The sequence below is a fragment of the Thalassophryne amazonica genome, chromosome 2 (genome assembly GCF_902500255.1).
Source record: "Thalassophryne amazonica chromosome 2, fThaAma1.1, whole genome shotgun sequence".
In the NCBI taxonomy this organism is placed as follows: Eukaryota; Metazoa; Chordata; class Actinopteri; order Batrachoidiformes; family Batrachoididae; genus Thalassophryne; species Thalassophryne amazonica.
The window spans coordinates 155,729,123-155,752,365 of NC_047104.1; the positions used below are offsets into that span (position 1 = coordinate 155,729,123).

Sequence of the window (23,243 nt, forward strand, 5' to 3'; positions counted from 1 at the left end):
GTTATTCTCCCATTTAAATTAATTAATTTTAATTAATAATTACTATAATAATTAATAATAACATATGTGTGTGTGCGTAAGTATCTTTCAGTTTAACTGTTCTGTCCACTACAGAGGACATTAAATGAATGGATTTCACATTAATTTAAAAATAGAGAGAAAGAGAGAGAAGCCTCCTCGCGCGGTGTTTTGTCCCCGCCCTTCATCGTCGTGAACGTGCGTTGCGCGCTCCTGAGTGTCCTCCGGTCGCGGTGATTCGGCAGAAGAAGAGTTTCCTGTTTTTAGTTTTCGGTCTGTGAGCGCTCCTGTGGTGGGTTTTCGGTTTTATGAGAACACGCGGGCTGGTGAGGAGCTGCTGGACTTTGGAGGAGTTGTGGGGAAACTCAGCGGAATTTAGCGGAGACTCGGAGCGTTTGTCGGCGCCGTGACTCCGTCAGAGAGGAGCTGGAGGCGGCGGAGCGTCTGGAGGTGAGTTTGTTTTCTCTCCGGGTCTTATTCTGTCACACTGTTTGACCGGTAGCGCTGCTTCAGGTGTGTTACCGGCGGAGTGCTTTTCTTCAGTCATAGTAAGAGGTGTGTGTGTGTGTGTGTGTGTGTGTGTGTGTGTGAAGCTGTTGAACCTACAGAGCAGGGCCGCAGCCACGGGGTGGCTCCGCACAGTATGGGGGGGGAGGACTACGTTTTATGCATGAAGTATGAAAGTTGTACACTTTGAGAGCAAAAGAAGGAGAAAATACAACCTGAGGTCAGAATTCCTACGTGGTATGTCAGGAAAGGCATTTTTTTTTTTTGCTTTTCTGTTTCTTCAGTTACATGAAGTTCGTCTTGACAAGTGTTTGATTTGTAAAAAGCTTCACACCAAACCTGGTGGCAGCCGTATAAGGGAGCTCAGCATCATCAGTACACATGCGCAGTGCATGCTTCCGGTCAGCGGCTACCAGGACAAACGGAGCCATGTGCGCAGCTGTCAGTGCTTGAGCCAGTACTGGGAAACATTTATTCTGCTTACGTTTGATGAGAAATGCCATTTACTGCCTGCAGTAGTGAGCGATATTACGTGGATTATGCGTCCACCATCAAGCACATGCATTTGTTTGTTCCGATGCCTTCCCATCACCCCCCGCGCACCCAAGATTCTGAAAATGCTTATTTACCTACTGCTATTTTGTGCATTGAAAACACACACATCTTCAACTGCTTACTCTAAGTAAGGGTCACGGGGGGCGCGAACCTATCCCAGCAGTCAGGGTGTGAGGTGGGTTCACCCTGGATAGGACGCCAGTCTGTCACAGGGCCACATATATGCAAACACAATCACACCTACGAACAACTTAAAGTTTACAGTCCATCTAACCTGCATGTCTTTGGATGTGGGAGGGAACCCGCAAACTCCACACAGAAAGGCCCCAGGTGGAAACGATCCTGTGACCTTCCTGCTCAGAGGCAACAGTACTAACCACTAAGCCACCGTGCTGCCTGTGTTGAATGCATGGAGGTTTAAATGATTTAATTTTGAGTTCCGACTTCCGAAGTTCAGTGAGAGCAGCGTTAGCTCCGCTGCATACTTATTCCTCTCTGTAATTGAGCACTCTGTGTGCTGACTTCTCGTTTTGCTGAAGTATGAGGATGTGTTTCCAAACTCTCTTAACTATATTACGATAATCAATCCTAACCTTGTTCTCTTATTGTTCTGCTTGGAAGTGAGACAGGTGCATTGTTAGCGGCGGGCCACTCCAACGGGCCCATTCTGGAACAAACTTGAGACTGTTGTAAAGACGCCAAAGCCCTTGTTTTGTCAACCAAAAGGGAGGCGAGTTGCACCTGAGAAATCTCTAGTTAATCGCATTGATTAGGCAGGTAGCAAGCCCTGTCATTGGCTGCACGCAGTCTCAAAAATAATTTGACGCATGTCACATGTCTGGATTTTTCTGAATTTGATTCACATCACACAGCCCTCAAATGTTGCACAGTAACAGCTGAAAGGTTACAGTTTGGTGTTTGGGGAAAGACGGTGGTTGTAAGAAGAGAGATGAAGATGGATGAGAGAAGAACCAGTCAGTTTTTCCCCGTTGTCTTTGTGAATCCCCTCTTTTGTCTAAATAAAGAATAAAAAAATAGAATTTTGCTGAGATGTAACTGCTCTGCATGATGTTTTGGGCCATAAAATGGACATGTTTTAAGTCTTATAGCCACACAAGATTCAAGTGAATCCATTTTTTTGAGAGAGTCTTTAAATATAGGGCTGCAGCTATCGATTATTTTAGTAATCGAGTATTCTATCGATTATTCTGGCGATTAATCGAGTAATTGGATAAAAAGTACTTTTGCGTTTTTAAACAACATCAATAGTCCAGGGCTCTCCCTAAGCAATGGCACAATGTCACTGCCCCAAAGTGTTGAAATTTTGCTGAAATGGCGATGGGATATGGCTTTTTGTTTTCTCCAACTTGTAAAATCTAACCATTTTAAAGTTTTTTTTTTTTTTTTTTTTAATTATAAGGGTTGATGGACTGGGTCCCTGCGTTTCTTATATTGTTGTATAGACGTACATTTGCTTGCAGTACCATTAATCTTTTAACGATGGTTCCAAAGGAGGAACTGCACTTTTGTAGATCCAAACTTGTGCTCACCAAACCTTGATTTATGCTGTTCTGATTTTTTTTTTTCTTTGCCCCTCCCCTGCTCCTAAACACAAGAAGGCTCTGGTTCCTCATGTAGTTCTTTAAATACAGCCTCAGCTTGCCCCAGTTAACCACAAATTATGCCAATTAGTCATTAAGAAGCTTTTAAAAGTAATTCCACCAATTTGTTGAATCTCCTAGAATCTTCCATGCTGTTTAAAGAGGCATTCATCTGGGTGTATGCAAACATCTGACCAACTGAACATCTGGCATAGTGAATAAAACTGAACTATATCTATCTTGTAACTATTTGTACATTTTTTTTAAACAGGACTTTAAACCAGGTCTCCCCCCCCCCCACCACACACACACACACACACACTTGGTTAGTTCCAAACAGAATATTTAACACTTCTGGTTTTGGGTTCCTCTGCATCCATCTTAAAGTTATTGTTCCTGAACCAGTTAGAACCAAATCAAATACACTTTGACTAATTAATGAAGGAATATATCATTTGCACTTATGCAGTTATTGAATAACATTCTAGGAGAAGCTCTGTCACATGATGTTGGCCTGTCCATCAGACACTGGTGAGATTGTGTCTAAGTCCTGAAACACTTACTGACTGACTTGCAACTTAAACCACTGTTTTTGAGGAAAATTAATCCTTTAGATTTATGGACAAATTTTATAAAATGAGCAGTTGATTGATGTAAAAATAATGTCAGCCCAAGTGTGAATCCAACACAGCTCCCTGGACACATCGGTGTGCGAATGCTACATACAGATCAGTCATGCTGGTCAGATGCTTTTGATTGATACCCGATAGACAAAGTAATCTCAAGTAGTGGTGCTTCTCCAAACAACAAAATGGGTACTGCCAAAAGTGTGAGGAGTATCTAAAGGACTGGGTTGAAAGTTTTCTACCTGTGGTTGCTAGTTGAGATTGTGCACATCAAACTACGTGCATGTTCTTCATTTAATGTAGCCCATTCATCAGCCACGAACCATCCAGCATCTGGCAGACACAGATATGGGATATTAAATTTTAAAATATTAAAAGTTGCTTTTGTTATTGATCTGTTGCATCAGAATTCACCAAAAACTAGAATGACTTCATCCTCAGGATGTACTGCTTTAATTTAGTGAGCTACAAGATGACAGCATTTGTTTGTTTTTCAGTTATTGTCTGCATGAGCTGGCTGGGACAGATGCACCTGCTCATCCATATGCACGCTGTCAAAGCCGCATGCAGTTAGCAGTGCAGGGAAAACTCTTCCCTCACTTCATATCAGTTTAGTGTTTTGTATCGATTTTCATCAGGACTTCTGTGGAGGTGTGTGTGTGAGTGAGAGGGTGCAGCCGGCCAGGGTGTAGTAAGTGTTTCCATGTATTATTTAGTTGTGGTCAGGCAGTACTGCTTCATGTGTACATGGCGGTCTTACTGGAGTGAAGAAGCTGCTGTGTCCGGGAGGATTTCTTACTGGACAGAATCCACATTTCTAAAGTCACAGCGCCTCAAGTCACTGTTTCAGTGGACCTCAGGGAGTTTGATCTTAATTCCTCTGTATCCTGTACGTCTGCGGACGTTAAACAGAATGGCTTTAGTCTAATGACGTGAAACGCATTGCCAGCGTCAGATTTGTACAGGTGATGAGAGTGAAGCCTGTCCTGCTGGAATGTGAGGCCTGAGCAGACACAGCTGCTGCAGAGCGAGAGCCCCCCCCCCCCCCCCCCCCCCCCCCCGCCCGGCTGCAGCTCCAGCAACTGGTTCCTGTCGACATCCGACACCCTGCAGACAATCTGTCTGCTATTTCTGCAGTGCTGGCACCACGCTGTACCACAGGGCCGCATCCGTACAGAGTAATATATATCACCAAGGATAATAAATTTTGCAAAGCTTATCGATTTGTGAATGCTCTGCGTCATTAGACCAGTGATTTTCAACCTTTTTTGAGCCGCGGCACCCTTTTTATATTTATAAAATCCTGCGGCACACCACTGTCATGTGTCACGTGTCACGCACCACTAACTCGACTGTCTCTACACGGTGCGTTAGCACGTTAGCAAGACATGCGGTACAGATATGACGTAACATAGTATACTATAGTCATGGAGCTGTATATAAGAACTAGAGAGCGCAGTCCCATTGCTGCACACTAAACAAAAACATCCCTTCATGGACAGCGACATGACATCTCCTAACCGGGCAAAATATTGACGAAGTACCCGGATGTTAATGCATTTTCAATGGAGATTCGCGACTGAACACACTCAGAAAAATGCTCGCAAAATACGTGTTAAAATTCCATTTTGTCCTGGATATCGAGCCAGTAAAATTAAATTACATTAAATTATGTCAGGAAAGCGTTAAACTTACTCTGACACACACACACACATTCTCAAATATTAGTGTTGAAAGTTACACGGATCTGTGCTGTTAAGCTGCGCTGCTCGGCTGAGCTGCTGCTGTGTTCAACGCAGCGCGGCTCCTAAAACCATTACAATACATTTATATATATTATATTTTTACACAATTATCCTTTATTGACCGAGTTTCATTCATGAAGTCAGTGGTGTATGTGTGCACATCTCTGTGTGTGGCAGCACAGCGCGGGTCATTAATCTCATTATTTTAAGGTGCAAAAAAAAACCAAAAAAACTCTGCAGTCTTCTCGAACAATTTTTAGTCACTAACGACAAGAATTTTAACTAGACATTGGTCTAGCAGTGGAAAATATCAACTAGACATAAGTGAAAATAATGATCCGTGTCATCGGGTGACACAGGTACGGCAGGAGACATACAGCTGTTTATCATCCAAATATCACGGACAAAGTGACAGCAATAACCAAAACTACTTACTTATGGAAGGAAATATTGTCTCCCTTGTTCCTCCGTTTGTGACTTTGCCAACATGCGCAGCTTTCCGGCATATTCCACCTGTTTCTTGACGAGACTAAGTGAACTTCTATGTACACAAATCACTAACTTGCCCGGAATTAAAATGGCGATCACGCCTCCTTGTCGGCACACGGCTCAGCGCTACTGCGTGCTTTGCTGCCATCTACTGGAATAAAAGAACATTACACCATCTGCCACACTATTACAGCACATACACCTGATAATGGTGATATTTGATAATTGCCCACGGCACCCCTGACGATCGATCACGGCACCCCGGTTGAGAATCACTGCATTAGACTGACAATTCTCGATGTGAAGGACTAAGCCGCATGTTGGCCCTTTGATGCCACTGCTTATTTCTGAATTCCGTAGCATGAAGTGGATGAGAGTCTGCGGCTCCCCTGTACTCGATGCCGGTGGCAGATTACTTCCACAGCCAGTGCTGGTACCCGTTTACAGCTGGGTGGACTGAGACGAGGCAGCTTAAGAACTTATTCAGACTGCTGATTAAAAAAACATCCGATTTTATGTGCAGACCTGATTCCATGCTGCAAATTTCTGTTATGAAAATAGGCTCCAGTGCCTCACCCCCCCAGCATGTAGTAAGTGGGTACGGAAAATGACTGAATGTTGTGATTAATTATATGAACATAGTGTTGTCACCTGAGATTTCCACAGTTTTTGCGTGCCGATGCGATTTTTTTTTTTCCATACTGATGGCTAAATTGTGAAATAGAGGAAAGCATTTATTCTGTCACACATGCTCACCAGCGTTTTACATTTTGCTACTTTCCTGTTGTTAAAGTATTTACCAAGTGCTGAGGTACTCTGCATAATATGCTGAAATTGTCTTGTATTTTGTAGCTGCAGTTTCTGAAGAAGAATTGCAGCATTTTTTGGGAAAGGCAGCAACTGTTACAATGGGCCGTATCAAAGAGTTCCCGTCACTGTTCCTCAGAAACACTTGAGTAATGAAACATTCCCTAAACGGCTCTTCGGTTAAGTAGTTTTGTGCTTTTGAGTCCATCACAGCAGTTTTCTTGTGATCTGTGCACATCCACCAGGTTCCTTACTGTGATATACAGTAAATGGGAGTGGCCCCGTAGTTGGTCCCTGAGGTGTTACCTGCTCAGTGTAGGACCTTTGGATTTTGTTGAGTACACAGATGATGGAGATGTGTTTGGATGAATGATGGGAGCGTGGTGTAATGATTGGCATGCTCAAACTGAACCTGCTTGTGTTGCACTGAACAGCGCTGCCTTTTCTTCAGGAGGCCATTATAGGAAGCACGTTTTAGCCTCAAAGGCTCGGCTTCAATGCATTTTGCATTTTCCCTCATTAACTCAGTGGTGCAACACTAGCTAAGCAGAGCTGGAAAAAAGAACCTGCTTTATGGTGGTCTGCTTGAATTTTGTTAATCTAAAATAAGTGTAATATTCTGTTTTTTTTTTTTTAACTTACCAAAAAACAAAACACCAAATCAAATGGGTTTAACCAATATTACTGCTTTATTGGGAAGCAGCCCGTTACTTCCTGTCCTTCAGATGTTTGTTTTGGGTTAAATCCAGTGCTTATCATTTTCTCATTTGTTGAGAATCTCCATAGTTTGAAATTCACAATCCAAAGGTGGACTGCAAAGCGTATTTTGATTTTTGAGTAGCATTCAGTTATGGTGTACTTAGATATTTTTTATTTTCAGATTTGTCTTCATTTTGGCACATATTGCAGGTAAAGACCAAATCTCAAACATCTTCACTATCCACTGTAAAAGACGGTATGTTTTCAAACCTCTATTCTGTCAGTAGTATTTCAACATAATCCTGTGCAAACTTGCACTGTAGTAAAAATAATAACTGACCTTATGGAAAGCAGCGCACATATAGGATCTGCTGCTTCTTCCCGCTTCTGTCTCTGTCGTTGAAGTTTGCTATCTTGCTTATTGTTAATGTTGGCTCCCAATCTAAGGGGGTAGTGCCTTTATCTAGAGCCTGAATTATCTTTTTATTTTCATACTAAGCATAGAGATGGACAGCAAATCAGGATAGTACATTCCGTCAGCAGTTTGATAAGATTGTGTTGTTCTGATGCTTTTTAAAAAAAATATATATAAGAGATGGTCATTCTGACTTTGAATTTGTGTCTGAGTTGGAGACTGAGAGCATAAGGCCCAGTCTCAGACTCTGATTCAAATTCACATGATCAGGAAGACAAACGTGAAATAACTTCAAGTCAACATACATTTACTACACCAAATCACAACATCACTCCAAGGGGCTTTACAAGAGTATAGTCTAACTTTATCCACCCCCTGAGCAAGCACCTTTATAGGGAAATACTCCCTTTTGTTGATTCCAGGAAAATACCTCAAGCAGACTAGATTAAGTCGGGTGACCCTCTGCTTTGGCCATACTTCCAATAACCAAACCAAGAAATATTGAGCATGCAATGACACAAGTGTTTCAGTTAAGCAACTAAACACGTTAGTCCAGTGTTTGCAGTAGTCTGATGCAGTGTTCTAGCTACGGTGAGTGGCGCCGGGTGGTACCGCCCAGTACTGCAAATTTCTGCCCGGCACTTGAGTTAAAATTTTCTCTCCTGGCCGGCACGGATTTTCCCCAAAAAATTAACTGAAATGTTGCTGAAAAATGTACTAATTTGATCGTATTTCAATCTTATAATGTCGTATGTTTGTTTTATTTTGCAGTTTCAACCAAATAAAGAAAATGTCAAATATATTTCCCATTTTCTTCATATCTCGGACTTGAACGCAGAGTTTACTGAAAGCAGAAGTCAGCGGCTTTCAGCACTTAAAACAGATCAGAGCGGAGATGCTGTGCATCTCAATCTGCTCTCATTTAAAGGAAAAAACTCCATTAAAATAATCCAGAGTGGCAGTGTCAGTCGATGTTGACACATTTGGAAGTTTAAGGCTTATTTTACAGTTTAACCCTCTGGGGCGGACGCCGTCGTATACACCGTCGTTATTCATTTCTTGTTCAAACAAGACAATTGGTGGTTATATTGTTGTAATGCTGTAATGCTACCCCACTCAAATATGTTGGAAAAAAAACTGTCATGACAGAAAAAACTCTGCCTGCTTCACTGGATGAAAGAAGAATGGTATATGCCCAACAAATATTAATGTTTTAACCTTTTCAACATTAATTTATTTTATTAACTTAGACTTTGACAGAAACATTTTAAAAAGAACTTTATTACAACGTTTTTCAACAAATATTGCAACAAATAATTTGTCTGCAGAGTCCTCAATACACTCCGGCTTTCCAATGTGGTACAGCTTTAGTATGAACAGTCACCAGCACATCTCAGGTCTTCACAGCTCCCCGAGGATCCCACACAGAAAGACCCTGCAGGACCAGACTGACGGCCAACGAACAGAAAAATCCATGATCAGACATGCTTGAACCCTCGTGGGCATGCAAGAGTTTTTTCACGCCTGTCGGTTACGTCATTCGCCTGTGGGCAGTCTTTGAGTGAGGAGTCGCCCACCCTCTCGTCGTTTTTTCATTGTTTAGGAATGGCTCAGAGACTGCTGCTTTGTTTGATCAAAATTTTTTCAAAACTGTAAGGCACAACTGAGTGGACACCATTCGATAAATTCAGCTGGTTTTCATTAAAAATTTTAACGGTTGATGAGAGATTTTGGTCTGGTAGTGTCGCCGTAAGGACGGCCCACGGCGCCTGACGGCAATCTGCGCTTCAAGGCGGCAGCGTCTCACCGTTTCAAGTTGAAAACTTCCACATTTCAGGCTCTGTTGATCCAGGAAGTCGTCAGAGAACTTTCAGAAGAAGTCGGCATGAGGAGTTTATTAACGGACATTTTGTAATGAAAGAACGTGCGGGCAGAGTCGCATGTCGGGCCGGACCCGACCGCGGGGGGTCGCGAAAAGAAAAACACCTCCGTTGGAAACCTTAACGGGCAAGTTGGAACATGCCCAAGCTGTTAAACAATTTCTCAGTTACTCACTTGTTGAAAGCCATCAAAAGCCGCCTGAATTTTACAAATGGTTTTCAACACGGAGGTGTTTCTCCTGTCGCGGCGCACACAGATTTGCCGAGTCGTCACGGAAACGACTCAGCGAATTTGCGCGCATGTCTTTCATTAAAAAATGTCCTTAAACAGTGGAATGTCCGCATAAAGTCCTCATGCCGGCCTGTTCTGAATCTTCTCTGTTCTCTCACGACGTCCTGGGTGAATTAAGCCTTAAATTAGGATGTTTTCAGGTCGAAACAGGCCGACGACGGCGCCTGGAAGCGCTGCACGACGTCCTGCTCCGTGGGAAGTCCTTACACCGACAGAAACACCCCATAATCTCTCATCAGCCGTTAAACTTTTCACCGAAAACCAGCTTAATTTCTCGAATAGTGTCCACTCGGATATTCCTCACAGGTCCAGAAAAAATGTTGATAAAGCAACGCGTGCCGTCTCGCGCAGCGTGTGAAACAAAGGAATTCAGCCGAGAGGGTGGGACCACATCTCACTCAAGGCCTGCCCACAGGGAAATGACGTCACCGACACGCGTGAAAAAACTCACGCATGCGCACAAGGGTTCAAGCATGATTGGTGTAATCGCACGTCATTCAAATCCATATAGTTAAAAAAAAAAAGTCGGTTTATTATCTAATAGATCTCGTATGTCACAGGATCTCCCAAACTAGTATTAAAAAAAACAAGGTTACTTTGGAAAATAAGGTAATTGTTGTGTACTAATTAACATTAAAGGATCAATTCAATTTCAATCAATTTTTTTTTTTATATAGCGCCAAATCACAACAAACAGTTGCCCCAAGGCGCTTTATATTGTAAGGCAAGGCCATACAATAATGATGTAAAACCCCAACGGTCAAACGACCCCCTGTGAGCAAGCACTTGGCTACAGTGGGAAGGAAAAACTCCCTTTTAACAGGAAGAAACCTCCAGCAGAACCAGGCTCAGGGAGGGGCAGTCTTCTGCTGGGACTGGTTGGGGCTGAGGGAGAGAACCAGGAAAAAGACATGCTGTGGAGGGGAGCAGAGATCGATCACTAATGATTAAATGCAGAGTGGTGCATACAGAGCAAAAAGAGAAAGAAACAGTGCATCATGGGAACCCCCCAGCAGTCTACGTCTATAGCAGCATAACTAAGGGATGGTTCAGGGTCACCTGATCCAGCCCTAACTATAAGCTTTAGCAAAAAGGAAAGTTTTAAGCCTAATCTTAAAAGTAGAGAGGGTGTCTGTCTCCCTGATCTGAATTGGGAGCTGGTTCCACAGGAGAGGAGCCTGAAAGCTGAAGGCTCTGCCTCCCATTCTACTCTTACAAACCCTAGGAACTACAAGTAAGCCTGCAGTCTGAGAGCGAAGCGCTCTATTGGGGTGATATGGTACTACGAGGTCCCTAAGATAAGATGGGACCTGATTATTCAAAACCTTATAAGTAAGAAGAAGAATTTTAAATTCTATTCTAGAATTAACAGGAAGCCAATGAAGAGAGGCCAATATGGGTGAGATATGCTCTCTCCTTCTAGTCCCCGTCAGCACTCTAGCTGCAGCATTTTGAATTAACTGAAGGCTTTTTAGGGAACTTTTAGGACAACCTGATAATAATGAATTACAATAGTCCAGCCTAGAGGAAATAAATGCATGAATTAGTTTTTCAGCATCACTCTGAGACAAGACCTTTCTGATTTTAGAGATATTGCGTAAATGCAAAAAAGCAGTCCTACATATTTGTTTAATATGCGCTTTGAATGACATATCCTGATCAAAAATGACTCCAAGATTTCTCACAGTATTACTAGAGGTCAGGGTAATGCCATCCAGAGTAAGGATCTGGTTAGACACCATGTTTCTAAGATTTGTGGGGCCAAGAACAATAACTTCAGTTTTATCTGAGTTTAAAAGCAGGAAATTAGAGGTCATCCATGTCTTTATGTCTGTAAGACAATCCTGCAGTTTAGCTAATTGGTGTGTGTCCTCTGGCTTCATGGATAGATAAAGCTGGGTATCATCTGCGTAACAATGAAAATTTAAGCAATACCGTCTAATAATACTGCCTAAGGGAAGCATATATAAAGTGAATAAAATTGGTCCTAGCACAGAACCTTGTGGAACTCCATAATTAACTTTAGTCTGTGAAGAAGATTCCCCATTTACATGAACAAATTGTAATCTATTAGACAAATATGATTCAAACCACCGCAGCGCAGTGCCTTTAATACCTATGGCATGCTCTAATCTCTGTAATAAAATTTTATGGTCAACAGTATCAAAAGCAGCACTGAGGTCTAACAGAACAAGCACAGAGATGAGTCCACTGTCCGAGGCCATAAGAAGATCATTTGTAACCTTCGCTAATGCTGTTTCTGTACTATGATGAATTCTAAAACCTGACTGAAACTCTTCAAATAGACCATTCCTCTGCAGATGATCAGTTAGCTGTTTTACAACTACCCTTTCAAGAATTTTTGAGAGAAAAGGAAGGTTGGAGATTGGCCTATAATTAGCTAAGATAGCTGGGTCAAGTGATGGCTTTTTAAGTAATGGTTTAATTACTGCCACCTTAAAAGCCTGTGGTACATAGCCAACTAACAAAGATAGATTGATCATATTTAAGATCGAAGCATTAAATAATGGTAGGGCTTCCTTGAGCAGCCTGGTAGGAATGGGGTCTAATAAACATGTTGATGGTTTGGATGAAGTAACTAATGAAAATAACTCAGACAGAACAATCGGAGAGAAAGAGTGTAACCAAATACCGGCATCACTGAAAGCAGCCAAAGATAACGATACGTCTTTGGGATGGTTATGAGTAATTTTTCTCTAATAGTTAAAATTTTGTTAGCAAAAGAAAGTCATGAACTCATTACTAGTTAAAGATAATGGAATACTCAGCTCAATAGAGCTCTGACTCTTTGTCAGCCTGGCTACAGTGCTGAAAAGAAACCTGGGGTTGTTCTTATTTTCTTCAATTAGTGATGAGTAGAAAGATGTCCTAGCTTTACGGAGGGCTTTTTTATAGAGCAACAGACTCTTTTTCCAGGCTAAGTGAAGATCTTCTAAATTAGTGAGACGCCATTTCCTCTCCAACTTACGGGTTATCTGCTTTAAGCTACGAGTTTGAGAGTTATACCATGGAGTCAGACACTTCTGATTTAAAGCTCTCTTTTTCAGAGGAGCTACAGCATCCAAAGTTGTCTTCAATGAGGATGTAAAACTATTGACGAGATACTCTAACTCCCTTACAGAGTTTAGGTAGCTACTCTGCACTGTGTTGTTATATGGCATTAGAGAACATAAAGAAGGAATCATATCCTTAAACCTAGTTACAGCGCTTTCTGAAAGACTTCTAGTGTGATGAAACTTATTCCCTACTGCTGGGTAGTCCATCAGAGTAAATGTAAATGTTATTAAAAAATGATCAGACAGAAGGGAGTTTTCAGGGAATACTGTTAAGTCTTCTATTTCCATACCATAAGTCAGAACAAGATCTAAGATATGATTAAAGTGGTGGGTGGACTCATTTACTTTTGAGCAAAGCCAATAGAGTCTAATAATAGATTAAATGCAGTGTTGAGGCTGTCATTCTCAGCATCTGTGTGGATGTTAAAATCGCCCACTATAATTATCTTATCTGAGCTAAGCACTAAGTCAGACAAAAGGTCTGAAAATTCACAGAGAAACTCACAGTAACGACCAGGTGGACGATAGATAATAACAAATAAAACAGTTTTTTGGGACTTCCAATTTGGATGGACAAGACTAAGAGACAAGCTTTCAAATGAATTAAAGCTCTGTCTGGGTTTTTGATTAATTAATAAGCTGGAATGGAAGATTGCTGCTAATCCACCGCCCCGGCCCGTGCTACGAGCATTCTGACAGTTAGTGTGACTCGGGGGTGTTGACTCATTTAAACTAACATATTCATCCTGCTGTAACCAGGTTTCTGTAAGGCAGAATAAATCAATATGTTGATCAATTATTATATCATTTACCAACAGGGACTTAGAAGAGAGAGACCTAATGTTTAATAGACCACATTTAACTGTTTTAGTCTGTGGTGCAGTAGAAGGTGCTATATTATTTTTCTTTTTGAATTTTTATGCTTAAATAGATTTTTGCTGGTTATTGGTAGTCTGGGAGCAGGCACCGTCTCTACGGGGATGGGGTAATGAGGGGATGGCAGGGGGAGAGAAGCTGCAGAGAGGTGTGTAAGACTACAACTCTGCTTCCTGGTCCCAACCCTGGATAGTCACGGTTTGGAGGATTTAAGAAAATTAGCCAGATTTCTAGAAATGAGAGCTGCTCCATCCAAAGTGGGATGGATGCCGTCTCTCCTAACAAGACCAGGTTTTCCCCAGAAGCTTTGCCAATTATCTATGAAGCCCACCTCATTTTTTGGACACCACTCAGACAGCCAGCAATTCAAGGAGAACATGCGGCTAAACATGTCACTCCCGGTCTGATTGGGGAGGGGCCCAGAGAAAACTACAGAGTCCGACATTGTTTTTGCAAAGTTACACACCGATTTAATGTTAATTTTAGTGACCTCCGATTGGCGTAACCGGGTGTCATTACTGCCGACGTGAATTACAATCTTACCAAATTTACGCTTAGCCTTAGCCAGCAGTTTCAAATTTCCTTCAATGTCGCCTGCTCTGGCCCCCGGAAGACAACTGACTATGGTTGCTGGTGTCGCTAACTTCACATTTCTCAAAACAGAGTCGCCAATAACCAGAGTTTGATCCTCGGCGGGTGTGTCGTCGAGTGGGGAAAAACGGTTAGAAATGTGAACGGGTTGGCGGTGTACACGGGGCTTCTGTTTAGGGCTACGCTTCCTCCTCACAGTCACCCAGTCAGCCTGCTTTCCCGGCTGCTCGGGATCTGCCAGGGGGGAACTAACGGCGGCTAAGCTACCTTGGTCCGCACCGACTACAGGGGCCTGGCTAGCTGTAGAATTTTCCACGGTGCGGAGCCGAGTCTCCAATTCGCCCAGCCTGGCCTCCAAAGCTACGAATAAGCTACACTTATTACAAGTACCATTACTGCTAAAGGAGGCCGAGGAATAACTAAACATTTCACACCCAGAGCAGAAAAGTGCGGGAGAGACAGGAGAAGCCGCCATGCTAAATCCGCTAAGAGCTAGTAGCTACGCTAAGCTAGCGGATTCCTAAAAACACGCAAAGTGAATAATGTGTAAATAATTTAGAGGTGATTCAGCAGAATGAGTGCTTTAGTTAAGGCACGTAAAGATTACACTGGGAAACAAATCGTAATCTAGATAACTAGATCAATCTAACTGCGCAGATTAAACAGCTAACAGATACAGAAAAACACCGCTGTGCTCCGGAACAGGAAGTGATACAATACCGCAGTGAGAGCCAACCACCAGTAGAGGCAAGCAAGGCCAAGGATACAATGTTTAAGGAGAACAACTCTTATTTATTTCTATAAAACTTAAGAATTAAAGTAGAAACAATAGAAAAACAACTACCAGTGCAAATATTGCTTGGCTCAAATAAAGTTTGTTCATTGTTTGCTGTGCAGACACCATGGGCCTGATTTAGGCTTTTCTTGGGCAGCTGAGTCTCAAAGCGTTTCACAGGTGGTGAAACACGTTCACTGTGGAGCTGTTCTTAACAGGAACAGCTGTCCAACATACTTTGGATGTTCTAGTCTTTTGAGAAACGTCCATGTTCTCGGATCCAAACCACCTCACTGTTGAGGTTGATCTACGTGTAGCAACTAAATCTTCAGAGGTGGACTGTGAGGCTGGAGGTGTCTGCTCTTTTTCACCTTTCCCCCTCTTTTTTTTAAGAGCCAGTTTTTATAAGAATCAAGCAGGTTTCTTTTTAGATAGCGATTCATGACCCCTTCAGATGTGTCCCCCCAAATTTTTATGGCTAGATATATGCGTTAGAAAGGAACAGAAATCACACCTTGTGTCCTTGACAGGGTCTGTTTTTTGGGGGTCAAAATGGCAAAATCACAAAATTTAGGTATTCGAATGCTCATATTTCTGTGCGCCCTGAGTGAGCCAAATTTATTTCAATTACAACCCCTGGCAAAAATTCTGGAATCACCGGCCTCGGAGGATGTTCATTCTGTTGTTTAATTTTGTAGAAAAAAGCAGATCACAGACATGACACAAAACTAAAGTCATTTCAAATGGCAACTTTCTGGCTTTAAGAAACACTATAAGAAATCAAGAAAAAAAGATTGTGGCAGTCAGTAACAGTTACTTTTTTAGACCAAGCAGAGAAAAAAAAATATGGACTCACTCAATTCTGAGGAATAAATTATGGAATCACCCTGTAAATTTCCATCCCCAAAACTAACACCTGCATCAAATCAGCTCTGCTCATTGACATTAACCCTATGTCATGAAATTGACCCTATGTGTCTTTTTGCAAGGAATGTTTTCACAGTTTTTGCTTTATGGCAAGATGCATTATTTTCTTGAAAAATGATTTCATCATCCTTAAACATCAGAAAAGTGTCCAAAATATCAACGTAAACTTGTGCATTATTGATGATGTAATGACAGCCATCTCCCCAGTGCCTTTACCTGACATGCAGCCCCATATCATCAATGACTGTGGAAATTTACATGTTGTCTTCAGGCAGTCATCTTTATAAATCTCATTGGAACGGCACCAAACAAAAGTTCCAGCATCATCACCTTGCCCAATGCAGATTCGAGATTCATCACTGAATATGACTTTCAATCCAGTCATCCACAGTCCACGATTGCTTTCTTTAGCCCATTGTAACCTGTGTTTTTTCTGTTTAGGTGTTAATGATGGCTTTCGTTTAGCTTTTCTGTATGTAAATCCCATTTCCTTTAGGCGGTTTCTTACAGTTCGGTCACAGACATTGACTCCAGTTTCCTCCCATTCGTTCCTCATTTGTTTTGTTGTGCATTTCGATTTTTGAGACATATTGCTTTAAGTTTCTGTCTTGACGCTTTGATGTCTTCCTTGGTCTACCAGTAATGTTTGCCTTTAACAACCTTCCCATGTTGTTTGTATTTGGTCCAGAGTTTAGACACAGCTGACTGTGAACAACCAACATCTTTGCAACATTGCGTGATGATTTACCCTCTTTTAAGAGTTTGATAATCCTCTCCTTTGTTTCAACTGACATCTCTCGTGTTGGAGCCATGACTCATGTCAGTCCACTTGGTGCAACAGCTCTCCAAGGTGTGATTGCTCCTTTTTAGATGCAGACTAACAAGCAGATGTGATTTGATGCAGGTGTTAGTTTTGGGGATGAAAATTTACAGGGTGAGTCCATAATTTATTCCTCAGAATTGAGTGAGTCCATATTTTTTTCCTCTGCTTGGTCTAAAAAAGTAACCGTTACTGACTGCCACAATCTTTTTTCTTGATTTCTTATAGTGTTTCTCAAAGCCAGAAAGTTGCCATTTGAAATGACTTTAGTTTGTGTCATGTCTGTGATCTGCTTTTTTTCTACAAAATTAAAAAACTGAATGAACATCCTCAGAGGCCGGTGATTCCATAATTTTTGCCAGGGGTTGAAGTTTTAATCTGTGGGGTATGGACTTACCATATTAGGCCTCTTTGTGAAGTGGTCCAACAAAACTTGTGCAAAAAGGGGCAATACCAAACCAGCCACAAAACTCTTTTTACCACTGAAACTAGATACCGAGTGAAAATATGAGCCATATTTAATCACTTTTGACTTGGGGCCGATGGAGAAATCACTTTGTGAAAAAGTGTTAATTTTTCATTTTGGTGTCAGAAAGCACCCCCTATATTTGTGCGCCAAAAGTCAGCCACCAAAATTTTCATAAAAATCAAAGTAAGAGATCCTAATCTATCATCATATACATAAAAGACCTTGGCTGACTAAGGGCGCAGGCCACACCACCCCTGTGAAAATGTGCACAATTACAAAAAATAGCAAATTGCAGTGCCACCTGTGGGCTGTGTCCTCAGTCAGCTAACAGAATTTTCATGTTTTTGGAGAGTCCATACCTGATAGACTAACTTCTTCTTTGTCTTTCGGCTGTTCCCGTTAGGGGTCGCCACAGCAGATCAATCGTTTCCATCTCACTCTGTCCTCTGTATCTTCCTCTGTCACACCAACCACCTGCATGTCCTCTCTCAGCACATCCATGAACCTCCTCTTTGGTCTCCCTCTTCTCCTCCTGCCTGGTGGCTCCATCCTCAGCATCCTTCTCCCTATATACCCTGGGTCCCTCCTCTGCACATGTCCAAACCATCTCAATCTAGCCTCTCTGACTTTGTCTCCAAACCGTCCCACCAGAGCTGTCCCTCTGATATGTTCATTCCTAATCTTGTCCATTCTTGTCACTCCCAAAGAGAATCTCAACATCTTCAGCTCTGCCACTTCCAGCTCTGCCTCCTGTCTTTTTGTTAGTGCCACTGTCTCTAAACCATACAACACTACTGGTCTCACTACTGTTTTGTAAACTTCCCCTTCACTCTTGCTGATATTCTTCGGTCACAAATCACTCCTGCCACCTTTCTCCACCCACTCCACCCTGCCTGCACTCTCTTCTTCACCTCTCTACCATACTCTCCATTACTTTGAACAGTTGACCCCAAATATTTAAACTCATCTACTTTCACCACTTCTACTCCTTGTAACTGCACTATTCCACTGGGCTCCCTCTCATTCACACACATGTACTCAGTCTTGCTTCTACTGACTTTCATTCCCCTTCTCTCCAAAGCATATCTCCACTTCTCCAGACTAGACTCAACTTGCTCTCTACTCTCACTACAGATCACAATGTCATCTGCAAACATCATAGTCCATGGGGACTCCTGTCTGATCTCATCTGTCAACCTGTCCATCACCACTGCAAACAAGAAAGGACTCAGAGCTGATCCTTGGTGTAATCCCACCTCCACCTTGAATGAGTCTGTCATTCCGACTGCGCATCTCACCGCTGTCACACTATTCTTGTACATGTCCTGCACTACCCTAACGTACTTCTCTGCCACGCCAGACTTCCTCATACAATGCCACAACTCTTCTCTTGGCACCCTATCATAAGCTTTTTCTAAGTCCATAAACACACAATGTAACTCTTTCTGTCCTTCTCTGTACTTTTCCAACAGTATTCTCAGAGCAAACATTGCATCTGTAGTGCTCTTTCTCGGCATGAAACCATATTGCTGCTCACAGATCTTATTAAACAATCTAGTTAGAAACTCTACTGCCATCTGTCCTAGACATTTCCATGCCTCCATTGGAATGTCATCTGGACCAACTGCCTTTCCACTCTTCATCCTCTTCATAGCAGCCCTCACTTCGTCCTTGCTAATCTCTTTTACTTCCTGATTTACTCTCACCACATCATCCAGCCTTTTCTCTCGCTCATTTTCTTTATTCATCAACTCTTCAAAAGATTCCCGCCACCTTCTCAGCACACACTCCTCACTTGTCAGCACATTACCATGTGCATCTTTTACCACCCTAACCTGCTACACATCCTTTCCAGCTCTGTCCCTTTGTCTGGCCAATCGGTCAAGTCCTTTTCTCCTTCCTTACTATTCAACTTCTTGTACAGCTCGCAGTATGCCTTTTCCTTTGCTTTTGCCACTTCTCTTCTCGCCTTACGCCGCATCTCCTTGTACTCCTGTCTACTTTCTTCATCTCTCCGACTATCCCAAAACGTTTTCGCTAACCTCTTTCTCCTTATGCTTTCCTGGACCTCTTCATTCCACCACCAAGTCTCCTTGTCTTCCTTCCACTGTCCAGATGTCATACCCAGTACTGCCCTAGCTGTCTCCCTCACCACATCTGCAGTACTTTTCCAGTTGTCCAAAATTGCTTCCCTCCAACTAGTGCTTCTCTCACCTGCTCGATAAATTTCACACAACAGTCTTCCTCCTTCAGCTCCACCATCTGATCCTTGTTGAGCTCTCACTCTCTTCTTCTTCTTTACCTCTAAAGTCATCCTACAAACAACCATCCTATGCTGTCTAGTGACACACTCTCCTGCTACCACCTTACAGTCTGTGATTTCTTTTAGCTTGCATCTCCTATAAAGAATGTATTCCACCTGTGTGCACCTTCCTCCACTCATATGTTACCCTGTGCTCCTCCCTTTTCTTAAAGTAGGTATTCACCACAGCCATTTCCTTCCTTTTTACAAGATCAACTACCATCTGTCCTTCCCCATTCCTATCCTTGATACCATATCTACCCATTACTTCCTCATCACCTCTGTTCCCTTCACCAACATGCCCATTGACGTCTGCTCCTATCACCACTCTTTCATGCTTGGGCACACTCTCCACCACCTCATCTAACACACTCCAGAAATCTTCTTTCTCCATCATCTCACAACCTACCTGTGGGGCATATGCACTGATGATATTCATCATCACCCCTTCAATTTCCAACTTCACACTCATCACCCTGTCAGACACTCGCTTAACCTCCAACACACTTTTAAAATACTCTTCCTTTAAAATGACCCCAACACCATTTCTCTTCCTGTCCTCACCATGGTACAACAACTTGTACCCACCGCCGATGCTCCTGCTCTTACTTCCCTTCCACTTTGTCTCTTGCACACACAGTATGTCTACCTTATAGACTAACACAAATGAAAATAAATTTGGCTCACTTAGGGCACATGGGAACATGAGCATTTCAAAACCTAAATTTTGTGATTTTTGCCATTTTGGCTCATTTTTTAGCCCAAATTTCCAGGACCCCCTAAAAAAGCTGACCCTATCAAGGATTTTAAAAATGTGATTTTTGTTTGTTTCTAACATATCTACCCATAAAAAAAATTTGGGACAAATCTGAAGGGGTCATAAATCACCACCTGCCTGACTCTTATAAATACTGACTCTTAACCTCAGTCATGTTAAGAGCCACCCTGTGCTGTGGTGACGCTGCCTGTGAGAGATCATGTAAATCTCTGTTGCCAGATACTGCTGATGATTTCCAGTCTGTTCAAAAACTGCCTTCAGCCTGCAAAATAAAATTAAGTCACCCAATCTGGCAACATTGCTCTGTGGCAACCAGAGACTGAAATATTCAGTAACGCCAGTTTGCACATTCCATACCCCTATATGCCAGATTCCAGTAGTTTGTCATCCTCAGCATGAACTCGGACAGAGAACAAGCAGAAACCAGTCATTCACAACTCACAGCAACGACAACACCATCGCAGAACAGCAAAATAACAGAAGCAGTGTTCATGTGATCACCAGCAACATGATTCTACACTTCATTAAATGTCTGGATAAACATGGTAAAATTGAATAATCTTATCATATTTTCTTTAAGGTTTTCTTACCCAAGTGGTAAAAAAAGGACCCCCTCCCCCCCAAAAAAAACCTTCCGGCCCTGTCAGGATTTTAGCTGACGAGCACTGTAAACTTGATTGTGATTTCCTGAATTATCTGTGTGTGTCGACACAGCTGTGACAATAACTGCTGGCCCCCAGTGGCCTTACAGTGCAGACGGGACACCGTCCGGAGCTAATCCCTTGGCATGCGCTCTGGTGTAGTGGAACACAGTCAATGGGTCAGACAGTTGGGTTAGGGTTAGACACACTGCTCTTCATCAGCCTGATATAAAGCATTGGTTTGGATACTTGACAAAGTGCTTTTTTGTTGGCTTTTATTTCTTTTCATGCATTCTTAAAACCCATTTAGAGGAACGTGGACTGTAAAGGGTGATGGATGTGATGCCTTTTAGTCTTTCGTGTTTTTAAGAGGCTTTGCAGGAGACACAAAGATAGAGCCGTTATCTGTGGGGAATTCTGTCCGTTTACGGTCGTCTCTGCAGCGTCACAGAATGAGGCGAAAGGGGAGGAAACCTACAGAGAGTCAAAAAGACGAGCAGTGATAAGATTAATTGTAAATGTGCACGCTGTTGGATTACTTTTGTATTCTGTTGTGTGCTTTCAGTGTGTTTTTTTTTATTTTTTTTTTATTAATTTTACTTATTTTTAGGTTAACCCTGAGGTTGCTTTGGGGTCATGGGTGGGACAGACCCTCTGTGAGGTCACCCACACATACGCTGAAGAGTGAGTCTGAGGGTCACAAAGGGCAGGTCCAAATGTAGTTTTTGCCTAATTCCTGGACCAACCATAAATGGTTAAACAGGTGGAGTGCAGCAAAGACCAGCAAGGCAAATGAAGTCTAAACACGCCCACCTATCTCGTAGGTGCTCGGCTAGCTAAGGCTAACAGGCTATGTATCTTGGTTTGTGTGTTTGGTGAACACATTTTTGGAGGACTGGGTGGCGGTTTGCACAGTGGATGCCCAGGATACAGCTATTAAAACCTGCAGAAATCAATAAATGAATGTATATTTTCACTCACCGCTGGTGCTGCTGATGCACACAGACTGACAGAAAACAAAGCTTAAATATCTTTATAAAACTCACTGTGGCTGTGCTGCTCTTGTTCGTTGCATCTCCACCTCACTGTGTGACAAAGAGAAATGACACAAACTGTTTTTTCCAACTCTGTGCTGCTGCAGAAACAGTGGACTCAAGGCTCCCAATATCCAGCTCTGATACATCAAAAATAAAGGAAGGGGATTACCGGTGTCCCAGACCGAACGGTCCGCCCCTAAAAATTGGTCCACCTTTTGCATCTGCGCATGCGTCATTTTGGACCACAGCAGCACGACTGAGACGGAGTCTGTTCATGCAAAACAATCAAATGGATTAATGGGATTCCTGCTTTTAAACTCAGATAAAACTGAAGTTATTGTACTTGGCCCCACAAATCTTAGAAGCATGGTGTCTAACCAGATCGTTACTCTGGATGGCATTTCCCTGATCTCTAGTAATACTGTGAGAAATCTTGGAGTTATTTTTGATCAGGATATGTCATTCAAAGCGCATATTAAACAAATATGTAGGACTGCCTTTTTGCATTTACGCAATATCTCTAAAATCAGAAAGGTCTTGTCTCAGAGTGATGCTGAAAAACTAATTCATGCATTTATTTCCTCTAGGCTGGACTATTGTAATTCATTATTATCAGGTTGTCCTAAAAGCTCCATAAAAAGCCTTCAGTTGGTTCAGAATGCTGCAGCTAGAGTACTGACGGGGACTAGCAGGAGAGAGCATATCTCACCCGTGTTGGCCTCTCTTCATTGGCTTCCTGTTAATTCTAGAATAGAATTTAAAATTCTTATTCTTACTTATAAGGTTTTGAATAATCAGGTCCCATCTTATCTTAGGGACCTCGTAGTACCATATTACCCCATTAGAGCGCTTCGCTCTCAGACTACAGGCTTACTTGTAGTTCCTAGGGTTTGTAAGAGTAGAATGGGAGGCAGAGCCTTCAGCTTTCAGGCTCCTCTCCTGTGGAACCAGCTCCCAATTCAGATCAGGGAGACAGACACCCTCTCTACTTTTAAGATTAGGCTTAAAACTTTCCTTTTCGCTAAGGCTTATAGTTAGGGCTGGATCGGGTGACCCTGGACCATCCCTTGGTTATGCTGCTTTAGACGTAGATTGTGGGGGGGTTCCCATGATGCACTGTTTCTTTCTCTTTTTGCTCCGTATGCATCACTCTGCATTTAATCATTAGTGATCGATCTCTGCCCCCCTTCACGGCATGTTTTTTTCCCTCAGCCCCAACCAGTCTCAGCAGAAGACTGCCCCTCCCTGAGCCTGGTTCTGCTGGAGGTTTCTTCCTGTTAAAAGGGAGTTTTTCCTTCCCACTGTTGCCAGGTGCT

General features: G+C 42.5%; 1 long non-coding RNA gene across 1 annotated transcript; it reads left to right on the forward strand.

Moving 5' to 3' along the window:
• Positions 1-245: 245 nt before the first annotated feature.
• On the forward strand, positions 246-22,913 carry LOC117501049. Its single transcript, XR_004557921.1, has 4 exons — positions 246-468; positions 5,197-5,206; positions 5,902-5,907; positions 22,900-22,913. It is a non-coding gene; the product is annotated as an uncharacterized LOC117501049 (long non-coding RNA).
• The last annotated feature ends 330 nt before the right edge of the window (positions 22,914-23,243 follow it).